The sequence below is a fragment of the Aquila chrysaetos genome, chromosome 4 (assembly GCF_900496995.4).
Source record: "Aquila chrysaetos chrysaetos chromosome 4, bAquChr1.4, whole genome shotgun sequence".
Lineage (NCBI taxonomy): Eukaryota > Metazoa > Chordata > Aves > Accipitriformes > Accipitridae > Aquila > Aquila chrysaetos.
In genome coordinates this window covers 18,378,220-18,396,971 of record NC_044007.1, presented here as the reverse complement: position 1 = coordinate 18,396,971, position 18,752 = coordinate 18,378,220, and the positions used below count along the sequence as shown (strand labels likewise).

The 18,752-nt window shown below is 36.2% G+C and overlaps 1 long non-coding RNA gene across 1 annotated transcript; it reads left to right on the top strand.

Moving 5' to 3' along the window:
- Positions 1 to 9,464: 9,464 nt before the first annotated feature.
- On the top strand, positions 9,465 to 12,081 carry LOC121233259. Its single transcript, XR_005932248.1, has 4 exons — positions 9,465 to 9,625; positions 10,906 to 10,911; positions 11,726 to 11,730; positions 12,068 to 12,081. It is a non-coding gene; the product is annotated as an uncharacterized LOC121233259 (long non-coding RNA).
- The last annotated feature ends 6,671 nt before the right edge of the window (positions 12,082 to 18,752 follow it).

Below are 18,752 nucleotides of genomic sequence, written 5' to 3'. Positions count from 1 at the left end.
AGAGGCAACCTCTCTATTTCAGTTTGTGCCCATTGCCTCTGGTCCTGTCACTGGGCACCACTGAAAAGAGCCTGGCTCCATCCTCTTTGCTCCCTGCTTTTAGGTATTTATATATATGAATAAGATCCCCCTGAGCCTTCTCTTCTCTAGGCTGAACAGTCCCAGATGTTTACTCCAGTGATGATGTTCTGTCTTTTATCTGTCTTCACCTTATTTTTGTTAGTATGACTAATCAGAACACAAGGACGAGGGCAGAGGAGAGCAAGAAAGTTGGTGAAAGGGTTGGAAGGCATGTCCTATGAGGAGCAGCTACGGACTTTGGGTTTGTCTAGTTTGGAGAAAAGGAGGCTGAGGGGTGACCTCATTGCTCTCTACAGCTTCCTGAGGAAGGGGAGAGGGAGGTGCTGATCTCTTCTCCCTGGGATCCAGCGATAGGACACGTGGGAATGGTTCAAAGCTGCACCAGAGGAGGTTTAGACTGGACATTGGGAAGCATTTCTTTACAGAGAGGGTGGTCAAACACAGGAACAGGCTTTCTAAAGAGGTGGTTAATGCCCCAAGCCTGTCAGCGTTTAAGAGGCATTTGGACAATGCCCTTAACAACATGCTTTAACTTTTGGTTAGCTCTGAAGTGGTCAAGCAGTTGGATTAGACAATTGTTGTATGTCGCTTCCAACTGAAATATTCTATTCTATTCTATTCTATTCTATTCTATTCTATTCTATTCTGTAAGTGACTGCATTTTAGTTGTAAATCTGACCTCAGTTTCTCAACTAACTGTCTGACCTCTGACAGCTTCTTAAAGTGCCTTCAGAGTCTCTCTAACTGTTTTCTTTCTTGGGAATTTCAGTTGGGTCAGTTGAGTAATTGACTTCTTTTAGGTTAAGGTTTTTAATCTGTACATTTCCAAATTAAACTGTGCTTGCCTCATGAGATGTAAAGTTACCCAGTAGCCAGCCTGTTCTCCTTATGGAAAACACCATTAATTAATGTGAGCCTTATACAACGTAACTTTACAATTACAAAGGGCTTCTACATCTGTCTTGTGTACCGATGCTCAGCTAATTGTGGTCTCCTTAGTTTCTTGTGAAATCTTTAGTAGTTCTAAGGAATTTCATATTAGTCCAGGATCAGTTGGTGTTGGTCAGTGTCACCCTATCAGTTCTTGGGTGAACTGTAAAGCCAGGATACTTGATTTAGGTAAAGTAAGTTTTTGTTCTTTCTCTTGCAAAAGGGGAGGGAACACAACATTAAAAAAAAATATTATTTGGCAATATTGAAGTATTGGATGTTTTAATTTGATTGTCTCCAACTGATTTTAATTCTGCAGGAGAAAGTCAGTTGTGTCGAGAGTCTAATGATTAACATGCTTTTAAATATGTTTATAAAATTAGTACAATAGTCTGAATATTCCAGGATGTCTTAATGTCTGTAACATCATTCCTCTTAAGATTTAATTGTAAATTTAACTACAAACTAAAAGGTCTGATATATAAGTGATATAATGTGTTTTTTCAAAAAAGTTTTACATCCTGCCCAGAAATATAAATGTGTGAACTGTGTATTTTTAAATCAGAAGAATGACACTGATCTCCTTTAGAAAATGTCTGAAGATCTCTGCATGAAAAATGTTTAATATGAACTTTGCTCTGCAAGGAGTTTTCTAGAAGTACAAGGAAAGGGTATGTGAAGTCAGTGATATTTATAGAACCATGAAATACCACTTCTTTAGATTAAGAAAGACTGTTTCTTATTAATATTAGTGTACTCATGAGTAATCCTGCACTTGAATTAATCTCTCTGCCGTTTTTTTAAAACCTTTTAAAATATGACTACTAAAAATCTGATGATTCAAGGTCATGCTCTCTACGGCATATTTTTTAAGCATTGTGTAAGTTATCATCATGCCTGTAGACATTCCTTGGAGACCAAAAAACAAAACAAAAAACCCACCACAAAACAAAGAACAAAAGTCACAACAGTATCTTGCAGTTCAAGTCAAAATTAACAAGTTTTATATGTGCATGCACTCTGTGATTCTTGTTCTTCATTAATGCTCAGCATTTCCCAGATTATGGTGGTAGGTGGTACTGAAGTTTGGTAGGTATTCTCCTTTTATCACCAGACATTGCCTTGCCAGCAAGGATCTGAACAGTCTCTCTACTTTCAGCCTTTTCAATTCTTTTCGCAGAGAAGATAAATTATTTAAAAAATTTGTTTCATGGTTTGACCTATCCCAATTGCCATCTTTGCAATGGAGTTAGAAGAAAAGTAAGGTCTATATGCAAGAGAGAGGTTTCAGTAATGTTTTAAATGTGAGCTGTTACAATTCAATGGGTGAGGATAGCATAAAAGAAGGAAATTAGCATTGTGTGGATAGGAGAATCAAACTATTCCTCCTGCTTCTTCTCTGCATTGCTTTCTTGGAACATGTGTTCATTACTTGAAATATTTGACTTTATGACATACAAAAGTGAATTCTGTCAAATAGATGGCAAAAAGTTTGGCCTGAGAAACTTACTGTGTAATGTACATCAACAAGTACAAAGCAAAATAAACAGACACAATCATGCAGATGGAATGATCCATTGGAAAAAAGGCATAAAGTAGTTCACTTGCGTTTATGCGTCATATTTGTGATATTCATCCATACTCCAGATGAAAGTATTGTAACCTTCCTTCTCAAAACTAAGTTAAAAAGAATTAGATTTAGAAAATGCATTTAGGTGACTTGATTCTCAGCTCTTCAGTGCCTAGAAGTTAGCTGACATAAGATCCTGCATGAAAAGAACAGCAAAGAAAAAGATGTTTTAACTGTGATTTCCAGCACCTGTCAGCTGCTAAAAAGCGTGTAAGAAACAACAGAGAAAGGGCTCTCTCTATTTTGCTATGTCCCTCTCTGAAAATGTGGTTGAATCTCAAACATTGTTATTGACTTAGGAACATAGTTTGCTATTTTAATCTAAAGAGTGGTTTGCATAATGGCCTAAATGGGTTGTTATCGCTGCTTGTCATGCCTCTGGTGCTTTACTGCTTTATGCAACTGACTACCATATGTGTGCTTTGAAGCTGACCTCATAACCAGAATGAAAAGTATTTTCAATCTTTCCCACTGATGCTGCATCATTACAATACCAGGTTGCAAATTTCATGGAGACCAAAGGTGAGCAGAAAATAGCACTACTTACCAAAGCAGAAGGATTTGAATGTTATTTGTTTAATGTAAAATATATGAGGAACAAGTAGCAACGGTGAAAATTTTGGCTAGATATAACAAAAAAAAATTAAATCACAGAGACAGCACTGAAACAGGATGGCCAGAGAATGTGGAATCTCTACCCTTGTAGATACTGAAAATTTAGCTAGACAAGACCCTGAGCAACCTTACTTAACTTCAAAGCTAGCCTTAGTCTGAGAAAGCAGTTGAACTAGATGACTTCCAGCCAACTCTTTCACTCTATATTATTCTGTGAGTCTGAGTAGACTTTCCAAAGAGAGGTTTTAAACTCTGAAATACCTGTTTTCTGGATCCTGAATGGCTTTTGGTAGGAATCAGATGCATGCTCAGCAATAGCTGTGACCTCGTGTGTCTAATGAAGCTTAGACCCCTATGTTTTAGACCAGCTTTTTCTAATCTGTTCTCCTGAACAGAAGAAGCTATACTATGACTAAATGGCAGCTTGGGTAGTCTAAGGGTCCATTTAAGCACCTTGTTGGACTGGTCTTTAAGGTCTATAACCAATAAAAAAACTAAAAGAAAATAGGTCTCCAAAAATGCATGGGGAAATTTTAGTGATGTTTGCAGTAGCCATACAACTGTATAGGAAAACACGCAAGCTAACCAATCAGAAACAGAGAAGAAAAGAATCTCCTTCCTTAGATATATACACCTGATTCTGGGTTGTGAAGGGGTAGCTACTTCAGCTATTTCTTCTCATATAAAAGTAAGCTTAAAAAGAGAAGTGTGTATCACTCTTAAAACACAGGAAAGGAAGACATGGTGGAATAATTTCTAGGGTGCCAAGATTTGCAATTAATGTTCTCTCTGGAGGAGTGAAATACTTTTTTTTATTTCTTAGAATACTTCTCTGACCTCTTAGCAGTGGGTTTATGATTCGTTATGCTAGAGAGAAAAGAAATATGACTGGTAGCCTCATGGATACTCTACTTATGACTCCTTACGCTTGTGGTTCCCCAGATGTGGTAGACATGTGACCTGTGAAATCCTCTAATATTAGTCACATCTTCAGGATATACAAACATAAAGGAAGGTAATTGTGGAAAAGCAAATCTTATTGTAAGTTACAGCATCTTACTTGCTCAACCTCATTTTCCCTGGGCTTGAAAAACTTGGGGATCACACATGATACTTTAATTAGATAAAAGGAAGAGGACAGTCCTATATTAGGCAAGAAGAAGTTGTAGCAACGCTTTTAGTCCATTATTAGAAAGGAGTAGAGATTATGTTAAGAATTATGTTAAAAACACACTATTGTTTTTGAAAAGTAACAATATGACATGCATGTCTCTCTTGTGTATGAAACATTTTTCTAATCTTCTGGCAACACAGAAGGTTGTTAGATAATTTCTGTTAGGAATAAACATTTTGAAATCAGCAGGCCTGGATGTCATGAAGCTATGTGTCCTAAAAGAAGTATCTTAGGAGATCTCTGGCATACATCTTAGTTTGGAGCAACAGGCAGCAAAACCCAATGAAAGCAACAAAGATATAATTTGTAGGGTACTTCTGTTATATCATTGTCATGGTTTAACCCCAGCCAGCAACTAAGCACCATGCAGCCGCTCACTCACTTCCCACCCCACCTAGTGCAATGGGGGAGGGAATCGGAAAAAAAAAAAGTAAAACTCATGGGTTGAGATAATAACAGTTTAATAGAACAGAAAAGAAGAAACTAATGATGATAACACTAATAAAATGACAATAGTAATAATAAAAGGATTGGAATATGCAAGTGATGCACAATGCAATTGCTCACCACCTGCCAACCGACGCCCCACTAGTCCCCGAGCAGCGATCCCCCCCCCCCCACTCCCCCCCAGTTTATATACTAGACATGACGTCACATAGTATGGAATACTCCGTTAGCCACTTTGGGTCAGCTGCCCTGGCTGTGTCCCCTCCCAACTTCTTGTGCCCCTCCAGCCTTCTTGCTGGCTGGGCATGAGAAGCTGAAAAATCCTTGAGTTTAGACTAAACATTACTTAGCAACAACTGAAAACATCAGTGTTATGAACATTCTTCTCATAACTAGCTCAAAAACATAGCACTGTACCAGCTACTAGGAAGACAATTAACTCCATCCCAGCTGAAACCAGGACAATCATCCAGCTGATTTTCAAATATGTCCAGGAACTACAGGTCACATCCCAAGCTTATTGATTTTAGTGTAATTTTTTTCCATCAGCTTCAATGTTCTGTGTATCACACTGCAGTTACTCAAGAGGCTACTAAAGAAATCCAACAGATTAAAAATCCAACAGCTGTTTATAAATTTATGTCTGTCAAATCCATCTTCTGATCTGATTGATATCCAGTACATACCAAAACCCAGAGGGAACGCACAAGCTAAGATTTGTTTCACCTTCTCTTCTTTCTAATACTAAAACTCATGCAGTTTTAATTCCAAAAGAACTTTTGCAGCTTATTTTAAAAGGTCAGTCTTAGAAAATGAGTTTTCATGTTAACTAATATTAGTTATTACTTTTCAGACTTTTCAAAGTCTGCTAATCATCTGCAAAAGTCAGTAAAAACACTATTCAACGTCCGGACATGCATCAGCCTTCAGATAAACATGCTAGTCTTAGCCTTTCATCTAGTTGTCTACTGCTACTATTTTCTTCCATTATCAATAGTATAGATCCCCACCTAGATTCATTAGCTTGAAAGGAACACTTTCTAGATCTGAACAATTTATACTAACTGACCTAAACAATGTATACTATACTAAGTAATGTATCTGAACAATGCACGTTAAATATATATTAAAATCCAAAAAATGAAAATCCCCAAATCCCAAGGTACTAGACGATTTAGATATGCTACTTCTACAGACCAGTCATGTCGCTAAGCTAAGCACATTAGTTTTCCACAGTTCTCTGCCAGACCAGTCAGGACAAAGAGGATGCGAGATGCTTAAGTCTTAAAAAATAAGTTCTGGGGTAAATGCATAAATGATAGAAAATACACTGTCTATGTCTCCACACCTCTTTTGCCTACACAGTTTGCACAGAAGACATGTAGAGAAGTAGAGTCAAGTAGGTAGCAAGAGGTCTGTGTCTACCTGTCATTTTCAATAAACTTTTGCTAAATGTAATATTGTTTCACCTTGGGAACAGAGGGAGGAAAATTCTGAGTAGTGGCACCTATGACTACAATCCATTATGCTTTCTTTTGTGATGTAGGAGTGTCAAATGAACAAGAGATTTTTTCAATGATTCTTTCATTATTATTACGTAGCCTTAGCTGCATGTGTTTGTCTCCTTGACATCTTGCAGATATCAATCTGCAGCATCAGTGGTAGATTCTTTAAGATTTTTTTTTTACAAGACTATGTGCTAAGGAAAAAGCTAGTATCTAAAATGGAGTTACTTAGTACAAAATCCCAATGGATTTGGAATTACCATCTTGTTTATCAAGAGTGGCAAAGCTTATTTAGCTCTACCTGGTGATGGACTTACTACAAATAAAATCACCTGAAACTTTGATTACAAACATAATATAATATCTTATGTTGAGTTAATACATATTTACAGCAAAACATGTGCCTACAGCCATTTTTTAATCTTCACTGAAATTGTCTGGGGTTGTGGAGCACCTTTTCCAAAGACATGCTTTACAGTACTGATTTAAAATTTAAATAGCTCTTTACTTAACACATTTTTATTCTTGAAATTTGAAATTCAAGGAGCCCATTTTTTCTCATAAGAAATTACTATCTATTCATACATTTTGTGCTGCTGATTTAGAAATTAATAGTATGCAGTAATAATCTTCTAGTTAAAATTATGGAAACGTAACACTCACACAAGGTAAAATAATGTACAAAGTGAACTAATTTTTCCTTTGGAGAACTGTAACCCCCTTGTAACATTTCAATTTCTAACAAATTAGTTTTAATGATTTTCCATTTCATTGGTCGCTGCTTATTATTCTTTACTGGTTTGCACCCTAACTCAACATTTTTCTTAATTCTTTCCCTGACATACAGACATCTTATATCTAGTCATTGCTCAAAAGCACTTTATTGCAACAACCTTTTGAAATATTGGCCCCATTTGTGTCTCTTTCTATGAAACTCAGACTATTGTATCTACAAATGTTAGAGTTGTAGAAAATCACCCCTTTCAAACACATTTTTCTTTAGCTGCTCCAACAGCAATGGAAATGGTACTAATGGGAAAAAAGGATGCGATGGAACATGGCAGGGGACTGATGCATTACTTCCTACTGCAGCCATAGTGTGTTAGTTTCATATGAGGCTCTCAAAAGTAAGTGCATTCTCCCTCAGGCTGAAACTTTACAACAAGAAAGCAGTAAGAAGAGCGAGACAGGAATTCATATAAGCACAGAGTCCTGGCAAATTGTATGTCACCCATGATGAGGGAACTTCATTCTTTACCTCTGCAGGAAGCCACTGGAAGTCAGAGAATGTGGTTTCTACTTGGATGGAAAATGGAAAAAAAACAGAAGTGGAAGCCAATGGAGCAGTTTTTTTTTACTTAACTTTGAATGTTTCTAAGCTGAGCTGCTATTTGGGCATTAATCAATTCAAAATATGCATCTGACATCATGAGAAAACTATGCACTTTGTCTTAATTGGTAGGCAATTTTCTTGCGAAATGTGCTTGGTAAAGTTTTTTCATAAATATAACTTGATAAAATCCAGCTTTCTATTGGAATAACCACAGCCATTTCAAAATGAAAGATACTTGTGGTAGCACAGATGGTACCCTAGTGATTAACACAAATATCAGAAACGAGGAAAACTCATCTTCCAGACTTGTTGCTAACGACAAGCAGAGAAGAGCTTAAACCTGTTTTTCTTTATCTGTTGTGAATCCCTTTCTATGATTTAGTTTGAGTTGTTTGTTCATTTTGAAACATCTTCAAGCTCAAGCTAAGAGCTTTGGAACATATTAGTATGAGCTGAAGAGAAGGGAGCTCAGCTCTGGTCACAGATAATAGTTTCCTAACAGTATCTGAACATTCTGGGGTAGGGAACTGTCTATATCCCTCAGTGATGAACTGCTTGGTTATTTTAATTCCCATTTCTAACTACCCTCTTTTCCTTACTATTACTGTTGTTATTTTATTTTTTTCATTGAATTACTCAGCCTATACTAAACTACTATTTGTTGTTCTTCTGCTGGCAAATCATTTACCTTATACCATATAAAAAATTGTTCTACAAGGAGGCAGTTGGAAGAAGAGATAGACAGACATGTATCACTATATATCAGGATCATCAATTTGAACTTCATGATGTTCTAACTCTCTATCAGTTAAAATATTACACTTGGCTCCTAGAAAAGTGACCAGAGACGATTGTGGGAATTTAGGCCTAGAAATCCATAAAGATCTTAGAGTAAGACTACTCCTCACTGTAACTACAGACAGTTGTGGAGCAACTGCAGAAAGTACCCTTACAAATTTATGTGCTGATTTTTTCTCACTCTAAAGTGTGACTTCAAACAAGACTGCTTTATTTTTTTATGATAAAGTGTTTTAATTTACATTCATGTAACTGATGCTTTTTTTATTGTGCATTTTACTGCTATTTCAATACCTGTGGGCTCTAAAATGCATTAGAATGTTAAGCTAAATGCTCATAAATAGATGTATGCAATATGCTGTTAAGATCCATGCTGTTCTGAGTGACAGTGTAAGTGTCACGTTATCTGCAAAAGTTATTGTTGACAATGGAATAAAAATAGACTCACAGGAGACTTATATTTTTTTCCACATCATCTTTACAGTTAAAAGACTGAACATTTTAAACTCTGTGAAGGGTGAGTACACTTAGCTATCTGGTATCTGGCTAAACTGAATGCTCTTTTCTGAAACTACAGTTCCCTTTTACTATCCTCAATATTAACATGTAATTTTAGAACTGCAGGGATGCTAGAAAGATTTGGCCAATGGTAGCTGTTTTAGGGTGGTTTCAAGGTTTCCCGAGAAGGCGAACACACACACACACTGACTATAAGGGGAAAAAGCAAGCATTTATTAACTACAGATGTGTGTTATGCTAAGGGTATCTTGTAAAGCAAATTAACATACCGACCCGAGGACTGTGAGGAAGATGGACCATCCGTACATTCTTGTGCCATCTTGCGCCGCGAGCTCAGCCCAGCAATCGGTAGGTGTCAGCTTTACGTGGGTATCCCCACGGAGGCAACGGTGGCCTCGCCATACACCAGCCCGATGCTCTTAGGAAAAAATCCCGGTATTTATACATTTGCAGAGGAACGGGTTTCGGCACACGTGGCCAGTGGGTGCCAAAACACGCCTTGGTTGTAACATAGGGAGCCTATGACGCATGCGCTCGCTGCCCAGGCACGCTGCACGAGCCATAGCCACCCTGTCTATTGGTTCATGGGCTTTGTACATGAGGCATATTGTCATCATCCAGCAGTCGCGCCAATCATGCACACAGCTGTGCTGTGCAACAGCCTGCTGCCCGTCCTCCCCCCAGTGTTGCTCAGGTCTCTTATCTCCGTGGTCAGCATTCCAAGCAACAGGCAACAAACCATCCATTTTCTGTGCTGACTGCATTTTCCTCAGCTATCTACCTCTCCCCCAGTGTTCATCCACGGACCAAAATCCCATCTTTTAACCCATCCGTATGCAGTAGTAGATGAAATGTGAATTCAAATTTTTTGTCAAGCATTTAAATAAGGGATTTTGTATAATGAATTAATAGTAGTGGCATTTCCAGTTAATCATAAATTACATGATAAAGAGCATAAATCTTGTGAGAATTTTAAAATGGTGCTTTTGTTATGCTTCTGAATAATTTCAGCATTAATATTTTATTTAGAGCTATTTGAAGTTCACTTCTGTCATTGCTAGCAATTATTAAAGATTTTCACCTATATAACTGAAATGAAATACTAACGTGTCAGTAACTATAAAGACAGTCTCAGCGTAAAACTAACTTGTGTGGCATTTTATGATTTACTTGATAATACTGTAATACCAACATAGCATTTTCAATTATGTTCTCAAAGTTCTTGAATTATTGTTATTTGAAACCATTTCTATTGCTTATTGCTGAGTTTGTCTGATACTTTTCTTTTTTTGGAAGGACCACATAAAGCTAGCATAATTTTTCTTTCCATATTTTATAACATTTTCTATAAACATTTATTTGGATTTAATTTTTCACTGCAGTTCTAGCTCAGGCTAGATTACATTTATTGATGAAAATTAAAACCCAATCTGTGAATATGGTTACATTAATTAAGGTAGGGGAAAATATATAGATTTTTTTTTAGGAGTTTTATAGGGGGATTGGGTTTATTCATGTTTTTAATAAATCGTAACAATACTGTATTTCAAATTTGCAACTTGACATTTGAAGGAAGACATTTCTCCCTGTTGTCTCTTCCTATAAAAATCTTCCTAATTGTGAATGGGAAAAGTCAAACTTCCTCTGTTTTCAGCCAATTTTTGATAGAACGTCACAAATAAATTAATCCATGGTGTCATGCAGACTAAGCAGCCTCTGGCCTGGAATTGAGCAGTATCTTTTCTTCATTTGATACAGAGAGTGAAAACTTTGCACAAGAAATGACAGAAAGCAGTTTGTCTCCTCTGTGCTGTTAATCTGCTAGTATGGTAACTGGATTTCTGAGATGGCCTGAGCTGCATACAGGCAGGAGATGAAGGTAGAACTGGCAGAAATCTGGAGTCAGAGCAGTCTGGAGAAGCACACTCTGAACTACTGAAGATAGGAAAAAAGACAATGATCTGAAAGGATTGCTGTTACCAACTAAGCACCTGCTGAAATTCCACAGTACTCTCTTAATTGAATGAAAAAAAAAAAATAATGAAAAATAAGTTTTCTCACTCTTTCCCAAGTAAGCTCTATTTTTATGTTAATCTCTCTGCCTCTGCTCACCATCTGTGGAATTAGGGTAACAACTGACAATGATGTATAATTACACTGATTACTTTTATGAATTAAAATAATGAATCATAATTCTTTTAAGAATGAACTCTGTGGACTTCAAATACACACCTTGGTACTGTAAGGTTATCCAGAACTATGGGGAAAATTCTTCAACTCTTATGCTCTTACATGCTCACAATTTTTCAGCATACCCAGGAACTCAGAAAAAGTGGGTAGAGGAAAGTCTGATATTTTTGAAGGTCCTCCTATTGAAGTCAATACTGTAGAAGCTGTGGCTTTGATCCTTTGATCCCTCAGTGACTTTTGGTCAGAGGGATCTCTGCAGCAACAGAAACTGCCTACCAGATAAGCTCTAGAATACCAAATCAGAAGATTATAACCTGTTGAACAGCACACTGAATGCTACATTGGAGAGCAGAGGCTCTGAAAGTGATTTAGGTGCCATGCTGGATGATAAATAGAACATAAACACTCAGTTTACTGCTATGAGAGACTGGGTGATTCATATCTTGAATGAATCAGCACAAGAATAGTGAGCAGGTGGATAAGATGTGAAGACCAATATCAAGCTGTTGTTTAAAGTTTTGATATCTCCAGCAAAAACACTGAAGATTTGAGGACAATATGTAAACATGATGATATAATGGTTCAATAACTGGAAAAGTGCCCTTATGATAAGCTTACTGTGTTTACTTTATTAAAGAGATTATGTTGCAGTATAAACCTCCCCATGTTAAAAAGAATCCTTGGTTCAATATGTATCTTATCTTCAGAGCAGCAAAGAATGGGGTAATACGAACTAAAAGTTGAGAGCTGTAACCAGTCATTTTAGAAATGTGGCCCTGTTCTTCAAAGTGAGAGTGATTTAATATGGAAACAATATTGAAATACCAGAAAAAAAGCCATTGTAGGTGGTGCACTGAGATCTCCATATCTTAATAGTGTCACACTAAGATGAAATATTTTCTGAAACTTAAGCTTTACTCTAACATTTCTTAGGGTTAATACAAGATTGATAAAGTAAAATACTGTAAGTTGTGATATTCAGAAAGTCAAACTAGATTATATAATGGTCTTTATACTGTTGAAACCAAAGTATGAATAAACTGATGTGAATTTCACCTGAGTATATGGTTTGTATTATATCTGTCTTAAAATGGTGCTTCATAGTAGCACTGGCTTTTAAGACATGGTGGGTTTTTATTTCATCTTCCTTTTGGAAAGTACTTGAAGAATTTCCTGTTCTTATTAGAAACCTTTCATCTTATATTTGAAAATACTATTTTCATGTTTTCAGAAGGATCATAACATTTATGTACAAAATACATTTCTATAGAAAGTAGCAAGTTCCTTGATTTTACTAGCTGTTCTAAGTTGATGCACAGAGTAAAAGGTGAGCAGACAAAGCTAGGTCTGATTACCTCATATCCTGTGTATCTTCTTGCCTTGTATTTTGTTCAGTAGTATGCATATGGAACCTGTGATCATATATTTGAGTAAAGCTACATTCAGGAAAACATCTCATACATTTTGGAGATACCAAAACACAACTATTTTACCATTTCTTGTGGCTGTTCTTTATAGAAGTTAAACATTCTTCTTTAAAAAAAAACAAAACAAACATACCAAACTGAGTTTCGCTTTAATTTCCATTTAAGTTTTTCAGTTGTTAAGTCCCAGATACTACTTTTCTCTCACAGCTTTTTCTGTTGCCTTCTACAGAAATCTCTTATTTCTGACAAGATGTGTGAACTGATGTAATTTCTTTGGGGATTTTTTTTTTCTTTTTTTTTTTTTTTCTGATTGTTTCTTAGAATCTTTTCAATTTCCTTTAAAAATGTGCACACTAAACTCATTAATATCACAAGGGAGCTAAAATCTCCTTCTGACTTTTACTCACTATTATTCTGTTTATTCCTCCGAAGATTAGCCTACTTTTCTGCAATGTTACACAGTATAAAACATTACACCTAGAGCCTATTATGGTCACTACTTTCCATGATACAGTTTCCTAGGCTGTAGTTATAACTTTCATACGTTATTCTTAGAACACTTTTTTATTCTTTAAATGAGGCCAGTTCATGTTTCAATACAAATCTTCCTGTATGACTACTCTCTCCTCATCATTAATTATAATTCTGTCAAGCTTTGTGTCATCTGCAAATATAATCAACAGTGAATTGATATTTACTTCAAGAGCATTAATGAAAATCTTAATAGTGTTGGTTTTAATATCTAACAGTTTGGATTCCCCTAGGAAAAGTGCTATTCAAACAAGATTCCCCACAGACAACTATGTTTTGAAATATGTCAGTCCTGTAATATTTAATCCATGTAATATCTCCTAGTTTCCACAGAATCACAGAATAGATCATATTCGGAGGCACCTCTAGAGATCATGTAGTCCAAACCCTTCCGCTTAAAGTAGGGGCAACTAGAGCAGGTTACTCAGGGCCATGTACAGTTAGGTTTTGAACATTGCCAAGGTGGGAGGAGACTCCACAACTTGCACAACCTCTTGGCAACCTTTTCCCAGGTTTGATTCTCACAGCCTTTCCCCACATGACAGATGCTCCAATGCCTTAATCATCTTCACAACCCTGCTTTTTCAAAACATACTACTTTTTAAAAATCAAAATGTCACAACTGTGACATTGAATTGTGAGCTGAGCAATGGTCCAATCATTTGTGGCTTTGTCAATCTCATCAAAAAAAGGAGTCAGATATTTAGGAGTAACATTATCTAGAAAGCCATTCTGATTATTATGAATTCTTTTCCTTTAATACCTTATTTGATTCTATATCAGGATTTCTATTAATATGCCTAAAAAAAGTATTAAATTAATTAGTTCTAGAATTACTTAAATCATCTTATCTACCCTTTCTGAATATTGGCATAATTTTATTTCCTTTTTAATCTTGCGTAATTTTCCATGTAGTTCCAGGTTAGTCATCCTTGCTTCCACCATCTGTATAACTCCTTTTTGTGTTTGAGTTTGGCTAGGAGCTCCTTGTTCATCCACACAGGCCTGGCATTTTCGACTGATTTCTTGCTTGTAGAGATGGACCACTCTTGAACTTGGAGCATGTGATCCTTGAATTCCAACCAGCTTACTCGGGCCCCTCTGCCCTCCAGGGACTTATCCCATGGAAGTCTACCAAGAAGACCCTTGAAGAGGTCAAAGTCTGCTCTCCTGAAGTCCAGCACTGTGATCTTGCTTTTAGCTCTGCTCCCTCCTCTCAGGATCCTTAACTCCATCGTCTCATGGTCACTGCAGCCAAGGCTGTCTTGACCTTCACATCCACAATAAGCCTCTCCTTCTTTGTGAGTATGAGGTCCAGCAGAGCACCTCTCCTCATTTGGCTCTATCAGTTGAGTCATGAATTTGTCATTGATGGTCTCCAGGAGCCTCTGGATTGCTTATGCCCTGCTTTGTTTTCCCTCCAGCAGATATCGGCATGGCTGAAGTTCCCCATGAGGACAGAGCCTGTGAACATGAGGCTGCTTCCTACTGTCTGTAGAGGGCCTGATCCTCTTGTTCTTCCTGGTCAGGTGACCTATAGCAGACACCCATAACAAGGTCACCCATGCCAGCCCTCTCTTTATCCTCACCCGTAACAGAGGGAAACAGGATGGAGTTGTGAGTTCTGAAGATACTTTTACATTCTCAATTGAGAAATGGATGCATGTTTCATTAAAATCAGACAAAGAATGAAGGACAGTTAGAGATCTCTGGTGAAAAGAGGTTTTATATGCTTCCATATGAAAACAGTTTCTTTCTTTAGAAAATTAATTATTTCCTCTAATATAATGCTTTGACAAGTGTTAATTCTGTCCAAATTAGCAAATTGCTGATATTACTCTTAAGAAGTAGCCATTCTATGTGTTTAATAAGAATATCAAAGGCATGAATTTGTGTGAGTGAACATAAGACATTTTTAATTAGCTACATTAAGAAATCACTACTTTAACACTGTTAATAAATGTCCCTAATCAGCATATAGAATAATTATTGTTGAGGCAGTACAACACACATAGCTAAAGATAATATTTCTTTTTTTAATTGTCTTTACTTTTCCCACAAAAGCAGTTCATTATACAACTACATAGAAACTGATATGGATCATACCTGATCTGACAGATTTCAATGAATTGTACAACTAATAGGTATTCAAATATTATGTTCAAGTATTAAGTAAAGGTAATAGAAGCTAAACCAGACATTAAAATATTTTACAAATAAGTGATTTTTAAACTTATACTGAATGTAAAATACACATCATATAATTTGGAGTAACAGATTTTGGTATTTGAAATAGAAGAAAATTAGGGAAGAGTATAGAACAGCTAACAGTAAAATAAGATCTCTGTCACTTTTCACTGTATATTTTAAATATAGAATTATGATTTCATCATTATTTCATGCTCACCATCATTTACCAAGCCTATTTGATAATTAAGATTCTCCAAATAAAATATAATTATATAAATATGTATAAGTACATTTACATGTGGTCATGCTACACATTACTAACTTGAACAGAAATTATAATTACTTATTTAAAAGATCTTCCCTTTAATTATTTTGCATAACCCCAGCAATACATTGTGAAGCAGTAAGAACCCATCCATTCACACCAGAGACACCACCATATAAAATGAAAACTTTTTTATTTCTAGACTTTTAAAAACCAAGCACTATTAAGTAAATAAAAACCTGTACAACAGCATTTCAAATGTTAATTAATTGAATTAAATTAAACTTGGATGTTAAGTTCCTTATTTTCTCAATTTTGCTATTACTTCATTAGTGTCCACTAAATATCTTTCAATAATTCTTAGCATTCAATGTTTAAAGTTGTCATTCACTGAAATTAGGATGTAGAATCCATTACAGTGTATCATCTGGTGACTGAATGGACTTAGGTCTTAGAATCAAGTGGTCATGAATAAAAACTAAACATTTTTGTTTTCACACTGTTTCTAGTAAGCCTGTTATCAAGATCTTGATGAACATGAGCAAAGTTGGAGTGAATTAATTGCTTCCAGAAGCTGAGTGAATGTATCTATAATTTTTCATCAGCTACGACTTATATGGCAAATCATTTATTCTATAACTTATACCCTGAAACATTCTGACTTTTCTTACTATGGAGACAGTGCCTTCTGTAGCTGAATCACCCATCAAATTGTTGATCAATAAAGTACTGTGAGCTCTTTAGGACTGTATAGTTAAACAGTATAGGACACAACTCTGAAGTACTTGCAAATAAAACTCTTGTGCCATTTGTACATCTAAAATGAGAAAGGAGGAAACTGAACATAAAAATGACTTTCCTGTTATTGTAGTGATTTTTTTTTTTTTCCAGTTTTGGTAATTTCTAGTTTTTTATTGTATTTGTTTTTCTGGATAAATTTTGTTGTTTTTTCTTTCCTTTCTCCTTTCCTTTCTCTTTTCCTTTTTCCTTTCCTTTTTCCTTTCCTTTCCTTTCCTTTCCTTTCCTTTCCTTTCCTTTCCTTTCCTTTCCTTTCCTTTCCTTTCCTTTCCTTTCCTTTCCTTTCCTTTCCTTCCTTTCCTTTTCCTTTCCTTTCCTTTCCTTTCCTTTCCTTTCCTTTCCCTCCCTTCCCTTCCCTTCCCTTCCCTTCCCTTCCCTTCCCTTCCCTTCCCTTCCCTTCCCTTCCCTTCCCTCCCTTCTCTCTTCTCTTTCCTTTTTTCTCTCTTCTCTTCTCTTCTTTCTTCTCTTCTCTCACCTTCTCTTCTCTTCTCTCACCTTCTCTCACCTTCTCTTCTCACCTTCCCTTTCCCTTTCCTTTTTCTTTCCCTTTCTCTTTGCCTCTTCCTCCTCCTCTTCCTCTTCCTACTTCTTTCCCTTTCCCTTTCCCTTTCCTTTTCCCTTTCCCTTTCCCTTTCCCTTTCCCTTTCCCTTCTTTTGGTCTTTTTGTTTGGTTTTTTTTTTTGTTTGTTTGGTTTTTTTTTTAATTAAAGGTTTAGTCTATAGACCTAAGGTGCTTTGAGAGACAATTTATGAATCATAATGTGCACAACACACTGCAAGATGACAACAGACTTCAATTGCTAAGTACTATGTTTTTCTGATTGTAGTTTGGTGTGTGTGGGGGGGTAACTAGCAAAGAGCTATGCAAAAAAGCAAGCACTGAGTGTTTTCTTGTGACAAGGTAAACTTGGATTAAAAGCAGAGTTTAATAGTGGGTACAGTTTGACTTAGCAATGTGGTCCAGGAATATATTGTCAGAACAAGCATGGTGTAACAGACTGTCTCTGCATAGTGAATATCAGGAGAAAACAGGGAGATGTCATGCCAAGATAAATTGGCTGGACATATAAAAATTACTCAGATCGCTCTTTGAATGGGACTTAGTAAATGGTGAAGTGCTGGTACATAGGCTAATATTAATGTATTGGGCTGTCAATATAATGATGACAAATACCTTTGGGAAGGAATTCCTTTCTCTCTAAACATATGCTAAAAGTTTAATGTTGCAAATATTCAAATACAATGCCAACTACCTCACCGTACTTAGAAAAAGATTAAATACATTGATGTAAAATTGATACCATCTACTGAATGTCAGTCACCCTGGAAGAAAACCTGTTTCCCTGATATTTCCTTTCTGATATCTTATAAAATATATATTTTTGTGCACTGCTCTTGCATTTTATAGTGATATTCTGTATGGTAAATATTATATTCTCCAAACACAAGGGTATCATGGAAGAAGAAACTGTTTTCCTGTGCAGGAATCAGCAATGCACAATATAACTTTCCCTTCTAGTTACAAAATCATATTCAGACATCTACAATGAGAGATTCTAGCATCTGCTTTCTTTTCACCTCAGTCTGGTGCTGTGGTCCACACTGATGCTCTGTCTCCTTTCTGCAGATGATATGGAGTCATCTGAACCTTTCTCTGCAGTCCCATGTCTGTGCTTGAATTAGGTCAGATTCATAATTTTCCAGGAAAGCTATGCAGACAGAAGTTATTTCACTTCACAGTACACTTCAGTATTTACTCTTCTACTGGATATTTTGGTTGAAATTCTTGCACAAGATGAATCTTCATATCTGTGAAGCAACAGAAACCAGATTTTTGCTTTCATGACAAAATATAAGTCATGGAATGAGGGGGGCAAAAATATACATGAGAATAGCAAATGGCACTAGAAAAAACAGAATCAACTTGGCCAGGTAACATGTTCCCATGTTATATTTATTTTATTAAGTAGGTGCTTAGGCCTGTCAAATGTTAGTTTAGTGGCTGCTCTTAAAGAATATGGATTAGTTTCTCAGTACAATCAGAAAAATTTATTTTACGAATGGAAATAGAGGCAAAGAAGAGTTTTGTAACTAGATAGAAAATTAGGGCGTTAATCTAGCCTGGCCAATGATTAAGGTTACTCGGCTAGAGGAATTAAAAAATAAAAGATATGGTCTTCCAGAAAGATTAATGGAGTTTTGGAAAATCCTGTCTTTTAGCATATTTTAAACATTATTTGTAAAACTAGCTATTTATGACTGTATGCCAATCCGAATCTGGTTTTACAGTACTATCCCACTTGGGTGAGCCATTCTAGA